This window comes from Pongo pygmaeus, chromosome 13, assembly GCF_028885625.2.
Source record: "Pongo pygmaeus isolate AG05252 chromosome 13, NHGRI_mPonPyg2-v2.0_pri, whole genome shotgun sequence".
NCBI lineage: Eukaryota > Metazoa > Chordata > Mammalia > Primates > Hominidae > Pongo > Pongo pygmaeus.
This window is the reverse complement of record NC_072386.2, coordinates 28,991,946-29,004,360: the sequence shown is the minus strand read 5'-3', so window position 1 is coordinate 29,004,360 and position 12,415 is coordinate 28,991,946. Positions and strand designations below refer to the sequence as shown.

At 36.6% G+C, this 12,415-nt stretch overlaps 1 non-coding gene across 3 annotated transcripts in view; it reads right to left on the bottom strand.

Moving 5' to 3' along the window:
- Positions 1-12,415, bottom strand: part of LOC129043990 (uncharacterized) — a 928,785-nt gene that overhangs the window by 70,698 nt on the left and 845,672 nt on the right. For all 3 annotated transcript variants that reach the window (XR_010123468.1, XR_010123467.1, XR_010123469.1), the window contains exon 5: positions 2,318-2,350. This is a non-coding gene — a transcript (uncharacterized LOC129043990). The remainder of the gene's footprint in view (positions 1-2,317; positions 2,351-12,415) is intronic.

The window sequence follows — 12,415 nt, the reverse complement described above, 5'->3', positions numbered from 1 at the left end:
TAGAATAATAATGAACTGTACAACATTTACCTAAACTTTATAAATATGGTAAAAATACAGAGAAATGATAGCCATGAGCTTTACCTTCAGGGAGATAATGATATAGTCAGGGAAGTAAAAGGATTTTTGAGAAATGCTTAAAAATAGAGGACATACACAATTTTAGGCAACAGATTGGTATGAAATGTGTTGTTACAGAAAGGTTTCCATTCCAAATGAAAGACCTTCCTATCCTCCATACCAACCACTGTGGGATGCCCCATGTTAAGATGGTAAACAATGTGATTGTGGACCCTATTTGGTAATTAGTGAACTCTGATTTAGAACAGTTTACGTATTTAACCTCTATAGGCCTGGATTTTATTATTTGAAGACAAAAATGATTAAAATGAATAATAGTTGAAGCATTTTTCAATCTAAAAATCTGTTACTGGGCTTCCCTTTTATAAGAAGGGCATGAGTATACCTACAGTGGCTAACGCAAGCCATCAGAAGTATCTACATAGAGTGCGTGTAAATGGAAGCATGACCATGGGATATTGTAGGGATAGACTAGGTTTCATAGGCAGGTTCAAATTTGGGCCCCTTCACTCAAATATTTAAATGTTTCCTGGAGATGGGTCTGGAATTATCAAGAATTATTTTCCTTTTTTAATTTCTCCATAAGGACACTGCAGATAATTAAGTTTTACCATTTATCTATGGAGTACAGTGTGGAGATGATAGTTCCATTTCAACCCATTGATGTTTCAAACTTTTATAATGAGAACACTTGTGTATTAGTTTGTTCTAGCTGCTTTAACAAAATACCATCAATTTAGTGCATTGACACAACAGAAATATATGTCTCATTGTTCTGGAGTCTGGGAAGTCCAAGATGAAGGTACAGGTAGGAGTACCGTATGGTGAAAGCCTGCTTCCTTAGAGACAGCACTTTCTGTGTCCTCACATGCTGAGAGGGGCAAGGTAACTCCCTTGGGCCTCTTTTATAAGGGTACCAATCCCATTCATGATTCATGAACCTAATCATTTCCCAAAAGGCTTCATTGCCTAAGACCATCACCTTGGGGGTTAGGACTTTAGCAGAGTAATTTTGAGAGGACAAAAACATTCAGGCCATAGTACCTTGTCACTGCAGGGCTACACTGTACCTTTATCCAAGGGTGCTCATATATAAATTCAGTTCTGAGTGTTCTATCTCAGAGGCCAGATTAGGATTTTTTTGTACTCTCTTAATTTACTTGAATTCCGATATACTTGGTAGTTATCGCCCTGATGATTTCCTCTTTGCCCCAATTATTTGGAAGTAGACATATTGGCATACACATAAGCTGAGGAATGTTGGGGAAACACTGCTCATTTATCAGATACAGCAAGTTAAAATCGAATACCTGTTATAATAGGTGAAGGTTTATTGTTAGTAATAAGCAGAAAGTGCTGGAGCAAGGGGTAGGGTTGAGAATCTGTTGAAGGTCAGCCAAACAATGTATGAAGAGAGGAAATTAGATGATAGGACCTTGCACACAATATGTAACTAGGATTCATTGATAAAAATATATGAATAGTAGATGGATGGAATGATGGATAGATGGATGGAATGAAAAATTATTAATATTAAATGTTAATATGAAAATGTTATGTACTTCCAACTTCACAATTTTGCTACAGATTGAATCAGCTATTACATTTAATTGCTATATTGAATTCACTTAAGTCTATGTTGTACTTTTCTGTCCATGAGTGAGGAAAATAAAAACATAATGTTTTCTAATAGCTATTGGTGCAAAGCTAAGGATATATTTCACTCTGCTACTTTCATATTGTTTCATATTAACATACATGTTAAATTCTGTCATTTATGACAACATGGATAGAACAAGCGAACATTATGCAAAGTGAAATAAGTCAGGCACAAAAGTCAATACCGCACGTTCTTATAGGTAGACTCTAAAACAACTGAAATCACAGAAATAGAGAATAGAATGGTGGTTATAGAGGCTGGCTGTTGGAGAGAATGGAGCAATGATAGTCAAAGGGTACAAAATTTCAGTTAGACAAGAAGAATAGGCTTTTTTTCTTGTTCTATTGCACAGCATGGTAAATTTAACTAATTATAGATTATTTTACATTTAAAAATTGCTAAGAGGGTAAATTTCAAATCTTCTCACCACAAAAAATGTTAAGAATTTAAATTGATGGATATGTTAAGCTTAATTATTCCACATTGGAGTCATAAACTATAACATTAGTTTTTACCCCATAGATTTATACAATTACAAATTGTCAATTTATAATAAAAATTATAAAATGTACCAACCTTGAAAGCTGCATTCTGTTTTTCTCACTTCACCTAAAAAGTAGAAAACACACACACAAAGGAAATTGAAATAAAGGCCAATTAAAGTAACACAAGAAGTCAAAAAGACATTTTCTTTTTTTCTTTTAACTTTTACCCATTTTTCTTGTGGACAGGAAAGAAGCATTTAACTACAGAGAGAAAAAAAAAACCTGATACAACTCTTTTTCTCCTACATTGTTTTTAATATATGTTTACTTTTTAAATTTTGTCATAATTTGCTTTTTAAAATTTCTTATGAGTATAGAAATTATGAATGACAATGAGTTAAAATGCAGAGGGGAAGTTTAAGAAACATGATTAAATTGTATGAAAGAAAAAATTACATAGGCAGCACTTATCCCATGGAAGCATCATGATAAGATTTTTGATAAATTCAGGCAAGAGTATTTTAAGGTGCTATTACAATTTCTTCTCAGGTTCTATATTTCTACTCTTGAATGCTGATTAGAACACAGGCTTTTTCTTCTTCTCTCTTCTTACTCCCCTAATAATCTCTTCTCCCTTATGGACCAAGTGATTATTCTGTTGTTTATAATAAATGTTCTACATTCCTTATGGAAATTGTAATTATGATGCTGAATATTCAAACTGCAAGCCACTTTTCTCAGGGAAATTGTAATTATGATAATGCTGTATTTACCCAACCGATGTTTTTTTTTAGTCATTGTTCTCTTTGAGGAATAAAGAGGTAAGAGAAAAAAAACTAACATAAAACATCATGTTGGGATTTAAGATATGGATTCAGGCCGGGCGCAGTGGCTCACGCCTGTAATCTGAGCACTTTGGGAGGCTGAGGCAGGTAGATCACCTGAGGTCAGGAGTTCAAGACCAGCCTAGCCAACATGGTGAAACCCCATCTTTACTAAAAATACAAAAATTAGTTGGGCATGGTGGCGTGCGCCTGTAGTCCCAGCTACTCGGGAGGCTGAGGCAGGAGAATTGCTTGAACCTGGCAGGCAGAGGTTGCAGTGAGCCGAGATCAGGCCACTGCACTCTAGCCTGGGCAATAAGAGCAAAACTCCATCTCAAAAAAAAAAGAAAGATATGGATTCAGACAAGCATAATAATAATAGCTAATTTTTACTATGGCAGGCATGACACAACCAGGCTTACATGTGTATGACACAGATGCATGTTACAGGCATATGTGAATTACAAACGTTTCTCCTTTAACCCGCACAACAACCTCATGAGGTAAATAGTAGTATTGTCCAATTTTATAGACAAAGGACGTGAGGCCTTTTTTCGGCACCACAATCTGAAGGCCTACAGAGTATTTGATACATCAATATACATAACATGACCCTACTTTTGTTAATAATATGTTTATATATATATATGTAATATCCAATTGTGCATAGAAACAAATCTAAAGGAGTAGCTATCAGACACTTAAAGTAACCTTTTAATAAGAGGTTGAAGAGGGAACTTTTTTCCTTCATGATACATGAATATTATGCTTTAAGTGTTTATAATATTTTTTATAAGCAGAAAACAAATTTTTGAAAAAGTAACAACATAGAAAGAAGGACACCCAAAAATAAATGCAAAAAGTATACTATTTTAATAAGAAAGCAAAAACCAAACAAAACACAAGGCCGATCACAGAAACAACTTATTAGGTGGGTGCCTAGATAAAATGGGAAGCAGACCTCCAATAACTCCTTTCATCTGCCTGCCTTCTTTCTAGTTTTCCAGATCTGTACAAACAGAGCCCCAAACAAGGATGGAAGCTCTATCCTTTCCTCCTTAGCTCAGCAGTAATTGTTTAGGATTGTTTCAATATTGATAAGCAACTATTGATCATCCACCATGTATAAGCACTTTATAAGCAGGTTTTAAAATTCTATAATAACCATTTTACTCTACTTTTACAAATGAGAAAATTGAGTCTCACAAAAGTCATTTATTTGACCAATTTACCAAGTTAGCCTGTGTTCTTTTAATTTGACAAATTGACCCATCTTGACCAAAAGTAAAGTAAGATTGAAAAGAAACTCAGAAACTGAAGGCAAACAAAAACAGGAAATTAAAAAGATAAGGACAAAGTGTATAAATTAGTGAGTTTTTAGAGGACTACCCTCTTATACAGCGTAAGAACTCCCAGGACCTATTCTTGGACCTTTTCTGGACTTTGTTATATTTCTAACACCCCACCCAAGAAATTCCAACCTCTTATCGCACACACACCCCTTAACACAAACACACACACACACACACCCCCCACACTAAGCTTCTCTCCACTCCTTTGGCAGCATCCATCTGCTGCAATGGGGCCGTTCAATTATCCATTTCTGATTTTCCATACCTGAAAATGTAGATGAGCTGTCCAACCTAATAGCAACAGGGGTAGATGCTGGGTCTCAATTCAGTATTATTCCCCAGTTCAGCCTGCCACTCAGTAGTAAGCTGATTATGACATCTTCTACCTTAGAAGGAGCAGTAACTCATTTTGACTAGAACTGAGCCATTTCCAAATAAGGGTTTGCCTTACATGCCTGCAGGGCCTTGTTTAGCACCAAGATCTGAGGGCCTACAGAGTGTCTGAAATGTGAATACATAATACTGCATAATATCATCCAGACCAATGGGACTACTTTGGATGGAGGTAGAAAGTGGATACATAATCATGAGATCCACTTGTCCTGGTACACACTGCATGCCGCAGAAGGTGCTGGTCTGATGAGTGATGGAACAACCTTTTGAATCCTAAAGATGTGGTAAATTCTCTAAATCAATGACCATTCTGTTGTACTGCATCCCCAACAGGTAGAATACATGGGTCTAGGAACAAAGGGGATAATATAGAAGTGGTTAAACTTAGCATTACTCCCACAGTCTTAAATGGGAAATTTGCATTTCCTGTTCACAAAAGTTTAGGCTCTGTGGGTCTAGAGATCCTGGTTTTCAGAGGGAGGTTGCTTCTGAGAGGAGACACTGCCTCTGAGAGGGGACACAGTAGGAATCTCATTAAGCTTCAAGCTATATCCTACACCAAATTACTTTGGGCTCCTGTGCCAAGAGATTGGCAGCAAGGAGAAGGGTCACTCTCTTTGCCGGGATAATTGTCTCCTCATCAGGATCTGATATGGCTGCTATTATACAATAAGGGCAGAAAAGAATATCTGGCATGCAGGTAATACATTAGGCATTTTGTGAAATTTCCTTGCTCCTTTTTTTTTTTTTGTAATAAATGGACAAGTGCAGCAGCCTAAAAATAAAATGTTGAGGAGGGGTTCAGATCCCTTAGTAATAGTCTGTGTTACTCCACAAGGTAGGCCACATATGTTCATTGGGGTACTGGCTGAGGATGGGAGAATTTTAGAATGGGTAGGAGAAGAGAAGAAGAGAAGAGAAGAGAAGAGAAGAGAAGAGAAGAGAAGAGAAGCGAGGGATAATAAGTATCTATTGTGAGCTTGAATAGCAGGGGCCATGGTTCCCCACTAATCTTCCTCTAAGAGGTTTCCTAAAGATGGCAACCTATTCGGATTCTGGAGGAGCTGTTCTCAGATGGGATAAACATATTGTATGATGCAAGCAGTGCCAAGTAGATGCCGCATGGCATCACCCCCTTCATGACAAAGACTCACTCCCCTAGCTGCCTGAAGTGCTGGCTGCTGGTAGCCCACAGCTGAGTCCTTCTCTGGGAATTTTCCACCTTCCACCTGAGGGAACTGCCTTGACCAAGATAGGTTATTCACAGGCAGCTCATGTTAATGACTGATTAATATTGTACTATAAAGACTGGACTCCCTTTCCTCAGCTTGGGACACCTATAAATACATTGATCCCAAGTAACTTCCCAATAAATTTCATGCATGAAAACCTCTGTCTTAGAGTTTGTTTCACCGGAAAATGTACCTAAATCAAGATTTACAAAATTTGGAAGACATGGTGCAGAGAGTTGAACACAGATATGTCAGGCTCTGAAATCCATATCCTTTCCATTATATCTTTCTACCTCTCAAAAGGAAGAGTTGAAACAAATTTTCAAAACATTTTTGTGTATGCAGTAGACATAGGCAATGATGGTATATTTCAGCCTGTAAGTCATCATTCTTCAGTATTACACAATAGCTACAATTACACTGCCATTGGAATATTAAACTAATGTATTTAGATCTCTTGAAATCTAGACATCTACAGAGATGTTAGTAGATATGTACAAACACACATTGATTTATAATATTATATTAAAATACAGTTGACCCATGAACAGCACAGATTTGAATTGTGCAGATGCACTTACACATGGAAATTTTTCCATAAAAATTACATAAGTATGCCTGCTTCCTCTTCCACCTCCCCCACCTCTTCTGCCTCTGCCATCCCTGAGAGAGCAAGACCAACCCCCACCCCCCTTCCTCTGCCTCCTCAGTCTACTCAATGTGAAGAGAAAGAGGATGAAGACCTTTATGATGGTCCAATTTTACTTAGAATAAATACATTTTCTATCCCTTATGATTTACTTAATAACATCTTCTTTCCTGCAGCTTATTTTATTATAAAAATACAGCATACAATACATATAATATATGAAAGATGTCTTAACCTACTGTTTATGTTATCAGTAAGCCTTCCAGACAGTAGTAGGCTATTCGTAGTTAAGTTTTGGGGGAGTAGAAAAGTTATACACAGATTTTCAACTGTGTGTGTGTGGGGGGGTTAGTTTCCCAACTCCTGCATTGTTCAAGGCTCAAGTGGATATAGTATTCATGTACACACATGTGTGTATATCCTATAAAATGTATCTCAGGACTATTACAAGGTTACTGTGACAAAAATCCTTAATTATACTAGCCTATTTGCAAAGAACAATATGATACTTTTAATCATACCATTTTTCCAGGAAGACTATTCAAGACTTCTCTACTTCAGAAAACTTAAAAGATTAGTTATGGAACAAGGGCTTACATTTTCTGCAATAAATGTAAGGATTTTATCAGGCATGAAATGTAGTCAGAACAATTTACAGTCCAGTAAAATGTTACTTCAGGCAGTATTTACAATCAGAACACAGAAGTTACCTAATTCTATGCAGTTGTGAGAAAATCCAGTTAAGATTTTACAAGCAGTGAACAGTGCTTCACACTATTCCTCAAGAAATTCTACATCAAAAAGTCTTTTATTTCATTCACAACTCTTAATTCTAGATCAAATCATTTATACTTTCTATTTAAGTATTTGTGGCATCACTGGTTTACTCAGGTTATGCCACCACTACACTGCATCAGAGGCTTAAATGTCATAAATACAAATGCAATTGTAGATAAAATTCCTCAGACAGAAAAGTAAAACTAGAGCATTCGAAGAAAGGTATCCTAACCTGTCCATGGTGAGGCAGAAAATAGTTGCTACATATCCAGAAAGAGCTACTAGCTTTAGTTTTATCTTTAATTGTGTTCAGTTAGTGGACAAAAGGTTATTCATGCCATTTTAAGCAGGGAGGCTTTTGAAAGAGCTCTCAAGTATCAGAGGGTTGTGAAACTCTTAAACTTGTGGTAACTGGGATAGGAACCTCCCCATGGAATCTGTGCTATATATCCCATGTGGCAATAAATACAGGAAACACTTTAATGAAGCATGCAGCTAATGGGGGACTTTCCATGAAGAGGCAGCAGGTTTTGCAAAGCACACTCTACTCAGTGAGCTTTAAGTCAATGATTCTTCCAGACTTCCAGAAACTCTGCTAGACCATTGCTCCCTACTGACTGATGAGGCTACGGAACTGTCGAGTTAGGCTTTCTAACTTTATTCTGGGATCATTCACTATTCTTAAACAGCACCATTAATACGTAAACCTGGAAACTTCAGGAAGGCAGCAACATAGAGTTACATCAATTCATTCATAATTTAATTGGGATTGTGGAAGATGCAAAGATGTATATGACCTACTCGCAAGCTTACTTTGACTTATAATGCAAGTACACCTGACACTGGCAAGAATGCACCTCAGTTTCTAGACATCAATATTCATGAGTTCAGGGAAGAAAGTCAATTTTTGCCCAAGACACGCAGATTTCCTATAGCTGAGTGATTGTCAGTATACAGTACATTACATTTAACATCACAAAGGCACTTACAAAAAGCAGTCTGACAAACAGATAAAGAATGACAAAGGCATGGAGTTAACTTTGAACCACAAAGAGCTCTCCAGGACAGAGCTTATCAGCATGGAAAATAATGTTTTAATAATTTCCTTTTGATATTAAAAATATTAAAAGTGATTTAACTTTTAATTAAATAACAGGGAGAGGTTGGGGCAATGCCATAAAGTCTTTCATATGGTAAATTTTGAAGGAAATATAGTCAGCATGAAGCCATAAAGTGTTTTTCAGATGAGAAGGCATTTTATAAAAATTGCTGAGGTAGCACCTGCAAGAGACTGAAAGCAGGTGTGTTTCATGTGTGTTTGATGGGGCCCTATTGGCAAGGTGGCAAATGTTGCTCAGTTTAACCAATTTGAAATCATGATTTTTTCTCTCTCACTAGGAAAGTAGAGTGGTGTGGTTCAAAGAGCACTGTACATAAAATCAGAAGCCCAGAGTTTAGTCTATACTCTGCTCCAATTGGTTATCTATCTGTTTCTGTTCAACAATTTTACTTGAGTTACAAGTTAAATTTCGAGTACTCCCCTGCCCTGCTCCCCAAAACAAAACCAGCACTCCCTAATACAGGATGGTTTAGGCAAGAGTGCAGAGCAAAACTATGACTTAGGATCAACAGGAAATGCGATGTGCCTCTCACAAACACGAGTGCTATTGTATGCTTTATTATTATACCTGTAGTATATAGAGGAAGGCAGGAAATGAATCTGCTTTGCTTTTAAGTTGTCATATCAAAATGGAGCATTGCTTTTAGTTGAAGATACCAGATTTTATAAGATCCACAAACAAATGGGACACAAGCTGGAAGAAAGGCTTCATGAGTGAAGAAACTAAAAATACTGCAAGGAATGACAGAAGTTGCATTCAAGTGGGGGCATGCAAGTTGTTTTGGAACATCTAAGCAAGTATCATAACATTTTAGCTAGAGAAATTTGAAGTAACAAGAGGAAGAATACTAACTAAAAACTGTCTCAAGATGGCTTGTGTTAACTTAAGACAGGGGTTCACAAATTACAGGCCACAAACATCCTACTTCTTTTTATTTACAGATTATTTATGTCCTCTTTGCTGCTACAGTAGCAGAGTTAACTAGATGCCACACAGATGCCACACATATTTACAGCTGAACATGTTTACAATCTATTTACAGGAAAAGTTTGACTCCTGCCTTAAGAAACAGTCAATCCATCAATCATTCACTCATGTGTTCATTCACTTAATAAACAGGTTTCAAACATATACAATGTGTCTAAAATGTACCTGGCAACATACAGATAAGAAACAGTCTGTTTCTTAGCCTACCCACCAATTTCCATAAGGCCACCAGACATAAGCTATGTGACCATTAATAGAGGATACCGTAGAGGGGAGTAAATCATTGACTCAATGACTACAAAGGTTTTTTTTTTTTTTTTTTCCCCCCCAATGGTAAGAGTCTTTAAAATACAATACTTCATGGAGAAAAAGTCCATGAAAAATTGATTAATGGAAATAGATGGAGAAGTAGGAGGTGGCAGTCCTCAGAGTGCACAAGAGTCAAGGTCAGTGATCAGAGAATGAAAACCAGACAAGTTGAATAAGTATGTAGGGTAGGAGTGAGGAAGTACAGGATAGATGTCTGGAAAGATGAGAAACATCATATCGTGGAGGTCATTCAATGTCAAGCTTAATATTTTCTAGGTTATTTGGTAGCTAATAGAAGCTACAAAGTGTTTCTTAAAAGAGATAGTACAAACAAAGTGAGGTTCAGGAAAGACCATTTTGACAGTAATATGTAGGATAGATTGGAGATGGAATATAGAACAGCTGCAGTCTAGGCTTAAAATAAGAACATGGAACACTAAGGATTGGATGGGAAGAGAGAAGCAGACATGAATGTGTATTTCACATGAATGAGAAATGCTAGGTACATAGCAACTCAGGCATATGAGGAAGAAATAAGGAGTAGAGGCTGGGTATAACTACGGGCTTGCCCTTGAGTATGTATTTCTTTCTCAGGTCAGGAGCTTCCTCTACACAGGGCCCAAAGGAACACAGTAAACGCCATTTTGATTTGCATCAATATCCAGTGAAATCCACCATTGGTTGGTAGAAAGTGGTGTCTTTCAGAAAAGGATCCTTGACAATGACTATTGCTATATAGAATGGGGTTTGGGTTCAAGGAGAAAGCCATCAATTTTTCCAGAGTCCTAGTGTGGAAGGTAACTTCAGAGCAGAGCAAAAAAACAAAAACAAAAACAAAAAAAAAACAATTGCAGAGTTTTGACTAACATGGTCAAACATGGTAGAAATAGGGAAAAGCTGTGAGTCTGTGGGTATTTAGGTGCCAGTGGCAGCAAAAATAATTTCAGTTTCCATTGGTTGGTGTGTTTCAGGCTGTTAATATAATCATACAGTTTGGAACTGAGTATGGTTACACATGCAGGTAAAAGATCTCAGGAATCACAGCCGCTCATGGAATACAGGACATAATTATAACTATTTGTGTGGGGAGTTCAAATATGTCTTTGTAACTTAGGCTGGAATGTATATGCCAACACATTTGTATCTTGAATATATAAAACCATATTTGTGTCTGAATCAGCACCATCAATAAAAAAAATCATATTTTCAAAATGTTTATTTATAAAGTCCCTCCGTTATTCTTTGACTATAATCTGGATTTAAAAGGAAATATTCACCCTCTGCCCCTACCTTAACCAATTTTGTCTGATGGAAGTGTTAGCTTGGAGAAAGGTGGTCTTGTACTGACACTGAAAACATTGACTCAGATGGTCATTTATGTCGCACTTCTAACCCAACACTACAATTTGGGGAAGATTTTTGGCCAAATCATTAGAATGCTGCCCTATGAGTCAATAGGCTCAGGCCACCACTTACATTTTGTTTCTTCAGTTTTTTTCTTTTTCTTTTTATATATCCACGGATGCCTGTATACTTTTAATAGCAGCATATTACAATCAGGATATTACAGTGTAAAGAGACAAGTCTTTGGATATAGATGGACCTAGGTTGGATCCCAGCACTACTACTTATTAACAGGGAAATTTTGAGCTACTTCTCTACTTAATCTGAGCCTCTGTTTCCTTCTCTATTAAATGGGGATAATAATACTTGCCTCAAGGTTTGTTTTGAGAATTAGTGAGGTAATAGATAGTACTTGGCATTTATTAGACACAAAATAAATATTCATTCCATTTCTTCTTTAATACTGTTTGTGATTATTAAGCTATCTCAGCTGGCTGCATTTATATTTGTGACATTCAAAATATGAAAGCATTGTTACAAAATCTCAAATGTCTAGAATTCAGATAAAGATGTTCTCTCATGGAATGATTCACATGGAAAAACTCATTAGATACGTCTTTCCAAAATAATCACATTGATAAATTATGTATTAAATGATTTTAGTTAAATACCTACAACACATTGTGGACCATTACTAAGTGCTCATTTATTCTGAGGACAGAAACAATACACACAGGGAGAGTTAGCTGAACAGGAATTAAACACATTTCATGTTTCCTGTGTTGTACATCAGCAATATTTAGAGCAAAGCCTTGAATCTCATGGGAGGTCATTCACATGCAGTCTGCAGCTCTTCAACACCTAAAATCTTCATACAGGATATTATCATTCAGTTCTACGGGCCACATGGTACATTTCAATAAAAAAAACACTAAAGCGTAGTGGTCAATAATACTTGCTCTGTTTTTAGACAGTTGACATAACTCTTTAACTTGCTGTGTGCTCTTTGGAAAGTTACTTCTCCCCATGATTCATATTCTTGATCTGTAAAATGGGGATAGTAATAAATAGTGTTTACCTCCCTGGATTATTGTGAGGATTAAATGAAATACTACCACAAAAGTTCTTGATACATTGAAATCACTAAATAAATTTTATCATTTTATTCATACCTGCTTCCAAACAGGATTTGTGGAGATTT